The sequence below is a fragment of the Zonotrichia leucophrys genome, chromosome 9 (genome assembly GCF_028769735.1).
Source record: "Zonotrichia leucophrys gambelii isolate GWCS_2022_RI chromosome 9, RI_Zleu_2.0, whole genome shotgun sequence".
Taxonomy (NCBI): domain Eukaryota; kingdom Metazoa; phylum Chordata; class Aves; order Passeriformes; family Passerellidae; genus Zonotrichia; species Zonotrichia leucophrys.
Window position 1 is genome coordinate 11,918,814 of NC_088179.1, and position 11,012 is coordinate 11,929,825.

The following is an 11,012-nucleotide window of genomic DNA, read 5'->3' on the forward strand; positions in this document are numbered from 1 at the left end:
TTCAAATAAAAAAATGTAACAATACACTATAACTGTCAGTTCAGTAGCTTCCCAGCCCATTCCTAAATTAACTGGTTTAACAAAATTAATTTTCTTCCTGGAGAGAATGGACAGAAAAACAAAACAAAACAAAAAATACCCCAAACCAAATAAACAAATAAAAGCCACAAGAATCCCTCAGTGCTCTTTAGAGTTATGAGGCCGATTTGCAGAAGCATTGAATCCATCTGCACACTGAAAGGGATGGAAAATAAAAACTCAGGGTATCACACCAGAACTTGTTGACTCAAATCAGAATTCTGATACTGAATCAAAATGAATAGTTAAGTGTTTGATGGATTTAAACTAGCATGTAATTACCTGCACCAAAATGCATCATTTGATATTAAATCCTTTGAAGAGCTTTCTCTGTTTTTATTAATATAACCTGAAAAGATTCCAGCTCTGCAATGCTGGTGTTGTCAACAACCTCCTTCCAAATCCTGATAAAATTAATTTCATAGCAATCAAAAGATTATCCTGAAAATAGCATTTAATTAAATAGCATTTAATTTTTTTTTCTCTTTCAGTGTCCCTTCTGTAATTGCCTTGTTCCCTCAGTAGTTGTGGAGGAATTTCAGCCCAAGAAGCTCTGGTGAGGCTTCAGAGGTACTTGGAAAAGTGTTGATATTCCCATACATCACTGAGTACTCGTTGCCAGTGCATTCCCATTTCTCATCATTCTAAGAATTTCTGAAAGTCTAGGAATTAATCTGTATGTCATTGCAGTTTATTTGGATATTTATCATCATAAAGTTTAGGAGATTAATTATTTGTGCAATAAAATTAATCTTTGTAAATAGGTTCTATTGCACATGCTATTTTTTCTTCATCAGAGGAATTAACCTCTACTACCAAAATCCACCATAAACTGTAAAAATTAAAGAGAACACTAAAACCATAGTCCTTAAAAAGACACAAATCAATTTAAAATTAACAATAAGCTTTCTAGTTAGGCTGTTTATTGCCATTGATATTAAAAGTTTATGGGATAATAAAAATATCAGTTATTTCTGCACATCTGGTCATCAAGTTGCAAACTTACCCTTTAGTTAGAAGAATGAAGTTCAAAGCAAACATCCATTTTGAGTGACCAAACCATCTAAATTTTAAAAATATTTTAAATTAATGACACGGAAAACAATGTATTTCAAACAAGTCTATAAAACTTAATTATATTAAGTTAATATAATCTCAATGTAAGTGGGTTATGATCTATTATTAGATTAAAAAATGTTATCTTCAATTAGAGATTTCCACTAGCAGATTTTATAACAAGTCTTTCACAGAAATACTCTTGATTCAGAGTAATTCATCTTCTTGAGTCACAAGTAGCAAGTATCTGAAATGTGATATAAAATCATTGTTAGTAAAATTTGCAAATGACAAAAAATACCCAAATAAAGTAGAAATTAGTAATTGTGCTGGGTCAGCCTTGCAGCCCAGCTTGGGTGAGCAAGCATGCTTAATGTACTAGAACAAATTATGACTAACTCATATGTATATTTCATAGCAATTTGCTAAATTCAACTGTCTTTGGGCACATGCTGTCTCCTGTAAAATTTTTCCTTGATCTTAGGTGTTGTTGTTTTAGCTGTCTTGTGATTTTATTTGAGTCTGGGAATTTAAAAGCCTCAAAAAATTTAAAAGAAGTAAGGCTGGTTTTCCCATCAAAATGCAAAAGGTGGGAGTTTCACAAGGTTAAAACATGAAGCCAAAATCATAACTGTTTTCCTAAGCTATGAGATTCTGAAACCTGTGATGTGACTCACACCATATCAACTTCCTTTTCAAACTAGATGAGTTTTCAGTCATCTTGTATTTATTATATGCTTTCTGTAACTGTAATATTTAGCCTCTAACCTTGCTCTTGTTAAAACGTTGTGTTATTGCAGAATTGCACTTGGTGATGACTCAGCCTCACAAGATGATTTTCTGTTGAATGATGACAGTGATGCTGACTCTTTATTCTTTGCTCAGTGACATATTTAATGATAAATAGTTGATAACTGAGATCCAAATTCTTTTATGTGACTGAAATAAGTGATAACCAGCTCAGACTAAGTAATTCCTCTGTGACCTAAGGCAAGACACTTCAGCTCTCTGTAGCTAACATCCTTATCTATAAAATGTGAATGGCATCACTTCATTTATTACCTCAAAAGAAAGCAACAACAGAGCTTTTGGCCTCCAGCACTGTGATAATGCTCAACTGACAGGTGTTACTGTTCATGGCCAAAGAAATTAATGAGTACTACATGGGACTCAGCAATTACTCTGCACGAGTCCAAGGCTGTGGTGTTTTACACCTAGACACAAGCATTTCAAGCTTTGAGAGGTTTTGGTTACTCTGGTCACTTTGATTGCTTTAAGACAAGCACAGAGTTATTTTCTGTTCAGTACTGAACCTGCCATGTGAAGAGTTCAGTTTCCAAATGTACTGCATTCAATTCCTTGGTGAAGGGAGCAAAGATCTGAGTCACTGGACTCTCTGGAGAGGTGTCTGTGAAGTGTAACACTCCTTCAGGGAAACAGCAAAATCCACATGTCCCTTTTCACCACACTGAGAAATTCCACACCAGTAGTACCATGACTGGGCTGCAGCCATCAATATGGAATGCTTGCTTTCTGTGAACTTGAGGAATATTTTTCACTTAACAGTGGTTTTTTTATGGTTTAACATCAGCATTTTAGTTATCAATATTTAAAGCTTACAGAAAATTGAGTGTTGATGAATGCACAATAGGCACAAATATCTTCCATGATTGTAAGTGGGGAGAATGAAAAAGGCCACAGTGTCCAGGGGTTTTTAAATTTTTTATTGTGATTTCCAGTCTTGATTATTAAAACTATAAACCATTTCTAACTGCCTGGATCCAAGGAGTTGGATTCATTTTTCTTTATTCTCTAAACTGCTCAGTAATGTAGTTCATTCTTTTTCTCATGGTTTATGAGTTGAACATTGACTTATTTTTAATACCATCACTTACTGTGGTATTAGACTCCCTCTAACCCACAGCTCATCCACATCTTGTCTCACAGACTCACAGGAAAGTTCCTCCTCTCCCAGGCACACTTCATCTTGCATACAGGTAACACCTTCCTGCTAAGCCATTAATAAACATCATGTAGTTGTGCTTGCACCTGTTTGAAGATCACAAAACAACAAATACACCTAGAACATACAAACTGATTTAACTCATAATTTCTTCTGAGAAGAACTGTCATTGTTGAGGACAGGACACATCTCCATGGCACTCCTAAAGCTCATCATACCTCCCTCCACGTTGTGCTTTCCATGTAGAGACATCCAAAGCCTTCTCAGCATAGTTATAAAATAACCATGGCTCAGCTCTTACATCTCTCTTTAAAGAAAATCTGGTACAAACTATTGAGATCTTTCCTTCTGATCCCTGCACATTGGCTCCAGGGCAAATGAAGCCAGGCCCATGCAGGCTCCAACATTATCTCTCTGGTCTGACACTTGATCTGGGTAATCAGAAGCCTGAGACTCACCAAAGCAAAGAGACCACCCTGGGAAAATGATGTCTTTATCTGAATTTGTATTCTGAGCTTGCATGTGCTATCAAATAAAAAAGAACTCTCTGCTGCAGGACTCTAACTGGCACACTTACATTGTGGCAGCATTTAAAATTTAGTTCTCTTCGTTTTTATTTTTAAATTTGGCTTCCTTTGGAGGATTTGATTTACATGAAACCCAGAAAAAGACAAGGTTGACATTGTATTGCTCTGTTATTGCCATATAATGCCATCCATCATAGATTAAAAGGTGATGGTATGATGTTTCTCTGTTTGGGTACAATGATATTCAATATGCTTTTTGGAGAGTTCTGTGGTCAAAGTCAGGGAAACCAGAGCTTTTCTTCTGACTTTTCTCATGTCCTCTCTGGAATTTTGATAGGGTGGGAAAATTTCCTTTCTAAGTCTGTAAGCTCTTCTTAAGACAGATAAAGGGATGTGGAATTTCTGGTATCAGGTTGCCAGTATCTTGAAGAACAAGAAATCACTTAAAAGGTGACACAGTTTGAGTCCTTTATTTAAATTCTGATGTTCTGTAAGTAAATTTTGAGTGCCCTGAAACCAGTGAAGTGGAACTTAAGAAAAGTGACTGAAGAAAAGTCTTAGGGATGACATTACTGTTCTGTAAGGAGATGACTTCATTTCTCCACTACTTTCTCACCCCCTGCAATGAGTGTGGAGGTGCTGCTGCCCACAAAGAGGGCACCTGAGGTGCCAGCCTGAGGTTGGCATCTTACAGGAGATATTATATCCTGCTCTGGCTGCCTTTTTCCCTCTGTACTTTATAAATGGATCACAGCTTGCAGGCAGAAAATGGCCTTCAGACTGTAAGATGGCTGCAGTTAATAGATTTAGCCTGCTTTTTGTGAAAGAAAACATAGTGCAGAATTCAGTAAAAAGGTAGGAAAATGGCTTTGCTTCTTGTGCTCTCCTTTTTAAAAATTACAGGGCAATGATGCCCTGAGCATCGTACTAAAGAGCTTGGGACATAGACTGGAAGATTTATTTGAGATTTTTATGTCTGGGCTTGTTCTGCATCTGTCTGATCCATCTGCCTTGGTCTGGTCTTGCCCATGAGTGATCTGGATCACAGAACCAGAAAAATATCTCTTCCCTTAGGCTGAGTCAGGAGATTCTTTATTGTGTAACAAATTTCCCTTCCCTCCCTGTCCCCTCAGTATCTGAGCCAGTAATTTGAGAAGAAAAACTACCACAATGTCTGCTGTTAAATAGCTGGCTTGTGTACTGGAATCTCACCTTTCAGCATGATCTTTATATGTGTTAAATGATTGAAAACCTTTAACAGAAAAGTCTGTGGTGTGCATATCTCAGGGCATGGTACACAAGCCCATCACCATTTCTTTCCATTAGCTAATGGAATTGCAAGGGGGACAATAAACCCCATTGAAAACAGAAATCTGTCCCATGTTCTGAGACAAAATAAGAAGGAGCCACTGAAAGATAGCATGACAAAAATGTAAGAGTTGCATACATTTACAAATCAGCAGTGTCACAGTTAACCAGCACTAAAAGCTGTTCATCTTAATAATGATCATCTTAATGATGTCTTGAAAACATGCAGCAATTACTCAGGATAGTCTTGAGATGCACTTCTTTCCCAAGATCAGGTTTATGATCAGAGTTTACCTCACAGAGCTACATTTTTTCATTAAAAATGATTATTCAAGCATGGCTTTAATTTTTAATATTTGTTTTAGGAAAAATTAAAACAGAAGTTAAACCTTCTTGCCTCTGTGGACTTCAGAAGTTACTTTTTGTGTCAGTCTTGCATAAGCTAAAGTGCTGGAAAGGAATTTGAAATGGTGGGTTTTGCACGGTTCAGAGTTTTCCAAGTATTAATATTTATTTAAAGGAAATTCAGTACCTAGCTGGAATACCAAACCTGTTTAACAATGCAAACCTGTGGCTTTACACCCTGTTCTCTGGAGTAAAGGAAGGCTTCCTACCAAATGAAGCAGAAGCTGATTTTCTTTTCAAACTCTGGAGCACAGGCAAGCAGCATTTAATTTATATTTCTTAGCATTATTTTAAAAGTTATTGTTAAAACATATCTTCATGCTGCTGAATAACACTGGGTATGTCTTTACTTTGGGGGTACACAGAGGTCATTAAAATCTGTCTTTTTTTCTCTCCCACCCTCCCATCCTCTCCCAGTGCACCCACATTTTGCATACATGTACGTGTGTTATTTTATTGCTTGTAATGATTAACCACAGTGGCAGCTCTTTGTAGGCTCTGGAACAGCAGAACAGGAGGGAGAGGAGCTGCACAAACCCTCCCACATCCCTTCTCTGTGGATGTTCCCCAGGGCAGTGCTGACCTCCACTCTGCTCATCACGGAGAAAACCCAGTGAGCTCTGCAAGCAGGGACCCCAATTCCTCTGCTTGTGTTCAATTGTGGGTGTTCACTGCTGTGGAAAAAAGGTGGATTCACAAAACATTGGTGAGTTTGTCGTTCAAATCAGCACAAAAAGAGATGAAAGCATTTATCTGACATAGTGGATGGATGTCACACAGAAAATAGCTGTGAGCAGGGGCTGGCTGAGGCTCAGGATGAAAGAATGGTGTTTCAAGCCTCTTACAGGAGAGTTGGGGCTTTCTACCTGAAGGGGTTCACAGCAAACCTCCTGAGCAATGCAGGGGACACAGAGCTTGTATGAGCAAGCAGAAATGGCTTGATGAGGTTCTAATCACTATGAAACAAAGAGACTGTGTCCATTATGTTACAAACAAGCGATTTCTGTATGTACGGTGGGTTTTAGTGGTATTCTGGCAGGTTTTTCTATATATATGGTGGATTTTAGTGGTATTCTGGCAGGTTTTTTCAGTTGGATTTCTTGCTTTCTGTGGATGCTGAAGATATTTTTATGGTGGTTTTTATCTTACTTTTGCTAATGTATCCAATGCTTTGCCCAGAATATTCCATCAAAAACTTTAAATACACGGATCCCTTTTTCTTTTGAAGGATATACAGGGAGAAAGCCCATAGTGGGTAGAATTTAAAAACTATTTATGTGCTACTAAATAAAAATAATTCAGTATCTAAATACAGCACCAATCTGGTAAGCATAAGAGACATAAAGAAGCAATAAAAATTTAATTAAACCAGTTGTGTTATTGTTATACTTCAACCTCAAATGGAGCAGGGAAGGAGTTATATCAGAACTACTAAACCATGTACTAGGAGATTTTCAAACCTTTATAATTTAAAGCAAGAAAATAAATAAGATCAAAAATAGTTTCATGTTGAACTAAGTCAGTGGTTAAAACATGAAATTGCCTAAATTAGTTTCTCTTGTTGTGTCTTAGCAAAGAGACATGAATAAGAAATTACTTTGCACCACTGATATGCTCAGCTCTGTACATATGGGAGGCACCTGTAGCTGTCAGAAGAATGCTCTGAGTGGAAATGCAGGAATATGGAAGATGATTCAACTGGATTTTTGCTTCCACAATCTCTTCCTCTGCTGGGTTTAATTTGAGCACTGATGAATTGTAGGCCCAGAGCATATCAGAGAGAGATATTTCTGATCATTCACAACACCAAGTCTATAAAATATTCATAAAACCTCTGCAATCCGAATTAGCCTTTCAAGTAATAAAAAAATACATCAAAGAAATACAATGAATGAGGGGGTCTGTCTACTGCATGTGATATGAAGCATGAGAATTTCTTTTAAATATTTGATTCATGAAAAGTAAATGAGGCATTTTCTGATGCAACAATTATGGGATTTCATACTGTATGAAAGAGTAACAAGAAAGATACTGTGTTATTGTTAATGGCTCTATTTCCTACCATCTAAACTAATGAGCACCTTTGATCTTCTCTGAATTCTTCATGCCTCATTGTTTCCATCATTGTCAAAAGCCCACTCCTTTACTTTTCTTGGGAAATAATCTACATAATGCAAAGTGACTGTTTATGGAGCACAGTGAGTTTTCCACTCAAGGAAGAAAGGGCATCATCTGATAAAAGGAGACACATCCTTGAGACAGCTACAAAATTAGATAATTTTTGCAGAGAGCAGATTTTTTTTCCTGCCAGTCAGAATTTAAAGAAAGGAATCATTCTACATTTGGCAGATAATTTTGCTTCTCCAAGGGTAAACAACACTGAGTGAAAGTATTTGCAATTTTGTTTTTTCTCAGATAATTTTATTAGTTTGAAATTTTTTAAGTGCCTGGTTAATGAAAAAGCTAAAACAAAACAGCTATAACAATTATTGTTCCAGAGATATAGACAATATTCATGTCATGTTTTTATAAATTAATTTTTAATTTCAGATTTCTGCATCACTAATTTTTGCTTTTTGGTCCCCAGCCAACAGGTATAAATGCAGGAAGACACCTGCCACCTTCCATATTGCTGGTGTACAACTCTGAATAAATTTCTTTGAAGCATTGATGTTGGATATTAAAATATAAGGCTCTAATCCTAAAGAGTCTCCTAAATTTGAAAATCCTGCTTAATTTTAATAGTGTAGATGGATTGTGTGGATGGATTTTACAGGATTTTTAGACATATTTTCATCAGCAACGAGAGGATGATTTTAGAGAGTTTCAGCTACAAATGTGCATGTGTGTAGTCCAGAATGACAATATTTGAATATTTCTCATATAAACCAAAACCGTGATTTCAAAAGTAAATCTTTGGTCCCAAATAGGTGACATTGGTACGGAAAAGAGAAGATCCTGCATGTGAATATTGAGGAGCTCATTCTCACAGGAATTGTGCCCAGTTGGTGTGAATGACACAGAACCAGCCTGAAGGATGCAGTGATCAGGAGGGTGACCTAGAGCCTGCTGTGTCACTAAACAAGGTGCATTTTAACCTGGCAGCCCAGTCAGACACTGGCCTGTGGATCCCAGGTGTGCTGGCACTCCCTGCAGGCTCCCCTCGGCCTAAGCTTGTCTGAATCTGGGAAAACAGAGCCAAGTTTGTCCTAGGAACTGATCCCAGTGTGACAGAGAAGGGACAGAGCTGGAGAGGCCCTGGATTGCTCACCCACTGCTCTGCGAAGTACCTACAGGAGAGACACTGACTACATCCCAACACTCCTGTGTGAAACTAACCTTGCTTAAACAAGAAGAAAAAGATCAAACAAGAACTGGTTTGATTCAAAGAAGCACTGTGAGATCAGCAAGAAGCAAGCTTATCCCTAGAGGAAGGATAACACACTCATTTTCTGCTCTCATCATCCACTCCCGGAAATAGCTTGATCAATATCAGAGCTCTGTGCAGTATGTAAAGGAGATTACATTTCATAAGATACATTTTAAATTATACATTTCCACACACTGTATTAATATGAAATGCAATTTTATCTGATTCTAATACTTTAATGCTAGCTTCCATTATTTGCACAGTAAGTAAATGAAGAGATGCACAGAAATCTGGATTTAATTAGATAGGACATACTATCACTTACTGACCAACATAAGTAGAATACATTAAATACAAGCATTGTGTAATATTTCTGTCCTGAGATGATGCACAGCAATAGAGCAGAGTTGCATTTAATGCTGACTGCCAAAACCCAGCCAAGTTTTGTAGAAGATAAGTTGACAACATTTTCTGTTTGGATTTTTTTTCCTGGCTATTATTTATTAGATTAATCCACCTTTTAAAAGCATTTTTCATTTTTGCCTTTCATTAATTCTATTTGTAATGACCAAAAGAAAATACTGCTCAATTTGTACATAACTGAGTCTTGGTGCTATTGGTGTCATTGGCAGCTCTCTTTACCCTAAATGTGTTATTATTATTATTATGCCACATACAAGGCACCAGATATAAGAAACAAAAAGGGAAGGAGCTTGCAGAAGGAAAGTTACAAGACTGGCCCATGACCCAGGGAAATATCTGCCTCCAGGTATTTTGAAAATCTAGCACAGAATGAAATTACTTTTTCACATTTTAGCTCCCATTGAGTGCGGGCTAAATGTCAGTGTGATTCATCAATGTCCCTGATAATTCTCTGGGCCACCCACGTCAGGCCTGCAGTGCTGTTTGTGCTCCCTGCTGCTCTCTGAGGGGCAGGGCAGGAGCCAGGGCCAGGTGAGCCAGGCTCTCACCCAGCCTCCTGTGGAGCCCCAGGATGGATTCATTCCAGCTCTGGCGCTGCTGCCCAGCTCCATTCATGCTGCACAAACTGCAGATGTTGCCCAAGCTGCTGTTGCCCTTTCACTGCTGTGTGATAGCCCCTGGTGACCAAGAGAAGCATGGGCAGAACCTGCTGTGGTTCCTCTGCTTTTCTCAGGCTGCTTTTCCTCTCTGAAATACTGTGCTGGTCTTTTCACTACACCGACATCTGAGCACCTCACTGCCTTTAGTCCCTCAGCAGTTTCAAGGGCAAGAAAGAGGATGGTGACCAGTGCTGTGCTAACTCCACATATGTCCCTCTTATTTTTCTGTTTGGTTTTTTTTTCCTTGATTATTATTTCCCCTTAGGTGAAAAGCTTTCTACTCTGCAGTTTGTTATACATAACAGAAAACTGTTGGGCAATATTAAAACTTTTTTTATTTTACAGAAGAGTCAAAACCAGAGCCACTAAATTTCTCCTCACCTCTAGGGGTTCTGATTTCCAGTAGCTCCTTCTGTTTCCATGAGACTTTTTGATTTTCCCTCACAGCAGACTCTCTCTTATGTTCAAGGAACCTTTGTTTCTTTATTCATAGCTGCCTACATAAATTCTTGAGTTGTTATTTATGCCATTATGTTAATACTCCTTTCAGCTTAAAATACTGCTCTGAATTTGTCTTGATTTTCTGTTAAAGGTTACACTGACAAAGGCCAATAAAACACATGGAGCATTATTTGTATTTACTTACAAAGCTGCAGTATCCAGGACGACATCATCACTTCTATAAAGTATTAGCCCATAAAGTTCATTTTGAAAGTGAATGCCATATCTCATTTTACTATGACATGCAAACAGCCTATCTATCTAAGCCTCTACAGCTCATCCATCACACCAGGAGTGTGCTGCTGCCAGTGAATCAAAAGCTACAGCAGCATTTAACAAGAAGTGTGCTAATTAATGGCTCAAACAGAAAGTTACAAGAGTGATTTTTCCAGACACTTCCCTCAAAAGTGATTGAGAAGGAAATGCCTCTTTAAAATTTTTATATAATGTCACACTAAATGAACCATAAAGAAACAATATAGAAAATACATAGCTTGGAATTTATGAGAACATTTTACAACTATTAAAGACCATGTTTAAAGGGCTGGATTTTAAATGGAGCCAAGGGACCTTTGAAAGCAGATTTACCTGCAAGGTCATCTTTAAAAATGGAAAGGAAGAAAACCACATCCCACACATCACAGGCAGGGGCATAACAAAGCCCAGAATTGCTAGAGAAAAGAGGAAGAATGGACACTAAAATGGTAAGAAATCATTATATA

At 37.6% G+C, this 11,012-nt stretch overlaps 1 long non-coding RNA gene across 1 annotated transcript; it reads left to right on the top strand.

Annotated features, from left to right (window-relative positions):
- The first annotated feature begins 584 nt into the window (after nt 1-584).
- On the top strand, nt 585-8,396 carry LOC135451925 (uncharacterized). The gene is made up of 3 exons (XR_010441483.1): nt 585-634; nt 5,833-6,043; nt 8,268-8,396. It is a non-coding gene; the product is annotated as an uncharacterized LOC135451925 (long non-coding RNA).
- Nucleotides 8,397-11,012: the final 2,616 nt, after the last annotated feature.